The sequence below is a fragment of the Pinus tabuliformis genome, chromosome 9, assembly GCF_031772625.1.
Source record: "Pinus tabuliformis cultivar Carrire ecotype Pingquan chromosome 9, CPIR1, whole genome shotgun sequence".
Taxonomy (NCBI): domain Eukaryota; kingdom Viridiplantae; phylum Streptophyta; class Pinopsida; order Pinales; family Pinaceae; genus Pinus; species Pinus tabuliformis.
In genome coordinates this window covers 179,139,311-179,141,583 of record NC_142307.1, presented here as the reverse complement: position 1 = coordinate 179,141,583, position 2,273 = coordinate 179,139,311, and positions in this window count along the sequence as shown.

Here is a 2,273-nt window from a genome sequence, read left to right as displayed (position 1 = left end):
TAATTAAATGTTGGGCTCCAGGGATCATTGTATTGGGCTTAGATTCCTCTCATGGTGCAATTGAAATCCAAATTCTGCAAATAATACAATGTACAGGTTTAATTTCCACGTAGCCTAGCATTCTTCTATGATCCCAATGATCCCCTACCAGTGTACAACAATATCTCTTATATAATGGTAGTGCTTCTCTAATTAAGCAGATCGATTGTTACATAGCATATAAATTTAGGATTTTCAGTTAATATAAATTAATTAAAATCAGAACAAGAAGATTTGCTTCCAATTTTGACTTTGAGTTAGTGCAATCTCGGCTTGTGGAAGTAATTTGACTTCATCACATTACTGGTAGAGGCAACGTATAGCTGGTGAGCTCGAGTCTGCCATCATCCTCATCATAGTCCTTTGAAAAATCGTTCTTCTGACCTGGCACATAGTTGGGACCCATACACCTGTTGCAGCTCTCCCAACAAAACATGACCAAATCGTAAATCAATTGCCAATGCTATGTTTGGGAGTGACCCCAATCAAGAGACTCTGATATTGTTCGTCTCTTTGAGGGTTTCGACCAATCATTAATATGGAAGTTTGAGAGATGCAGAAGGGGAATACGAACTACAACCACATATCGAATCATGTAATTTCTTGTCCCTGCCTGAATCATTGAGATGCTAGGATGTTGAATGGGTACGGTAAAATTCTTAGGATTCTGCTGCCTTTTTTGTTGGAGTAATAATATTTTTCTGAAGATGTTGATTTTTATCTAGACCATCCGAGAATATGTTGCCACAAGAATTTCTCACACCATAGTGACATATGAGTAGTTCCAATGGAAAATTCAAAAAGGAAAATAGTGCATTTCTTGGCAATTGTTACTTAGGATCACACATTGATGCGACAATATTAGGTACAATTTCTTTCCAGGATTCCTTGACAACGATTATAGAAATTTACCAATGATGGCCATTACCATAAAAATGATATTGCATCAGTGTTGTTCAACAATTTTTGTGCACGATATCATCTTGAGACTCGGCAAAAGGTGAAGAACGTAGTTCTCCATATTTTTCATTGAATTAAAGTTGTTGCTTCTATTCATGAGATGAATCCATACTCAAATGTGTTTTAGAAAGCATTCCTGCACTACTGGTATGAAAACTTCTAGTACATGACTTATTCATCTGCCACCAAGAAGGCATATTATTATTGATATTTACACAAAAAATTCTTCAAATTAATTAACAAGAAGAATTCATAATTTAATAGTTACTACCTCTCAATGCCTCTAACTATCAGCTTAATAAGAAAATAATGATTAAAAATGCTAGTCACAAGCATAGAATTACTTTATAAAAATCGTAAAAATTTGGACAAAAAGGCAGCTCAACAACATTAATTCACCAAGCTTCATAGGGAAGATCCTTCCCATGACTTGTGGCATTGTTCTTTTTTCAAATCAACGAACACCTTGTATTTCCTCCACACATTGGTCTGGTAATTCGTTCTTCCTCTACACACTAGTTCGTTGTTTGCTAATAAAATATAAGGTTGTAACTCCTCACAGGTTGGTCACACAACACATTCCAATGCAATCTCCCTCGTACTTCAGAAGAAAAAACATGAGCAATCACATGAAATAGGTGTCGAGCTATATGCTCCAAAATACCACATAATCACTAATCAACAATTTATTTGAACAAAATTATTAACACAACACATTCCAACATAGCCTCCTTCATATACTACAGATGCAAAAAATGTGGGAAATCAAATGAAATCCGTGTTAAGATACATGCTCCAAAAGACCATAGGAAATCACTGATCAACCCTTCATTTGAACACAATTATTAGTCCCTCTAGTATATAGGTTGTCTTAAAAAAACCGAACATCGCTCCAGTTCAAATGTGGAGAGAACTAGTCCAGAAATGTTATGCCTATTAATGAAGAATGTTGGTTTAATATAATATAATTTGGAAACTTCTCACAAATACACAAAATTGGCATCGAGCACTCGTGACTTCTCCACACACAACAATACTGGTGTGCTTCTCCCACACGTAGAAACAAATGCACAAAGTTGGGCAATCAATGTCCATAGAGAGGCTCTCTTGTACTAGTATTAACTCTTCATAGAGCTCGAACTCACACACAACATTTCTCAAGTCTGTATCTCACAGTCATAGCTTCACGTAGTTACAACAAACATTTCATTTTGTTATGTAAATGATGGAAAAAAACCCTGCTACAAGCACAAAAATAATACACTCTCAACAAA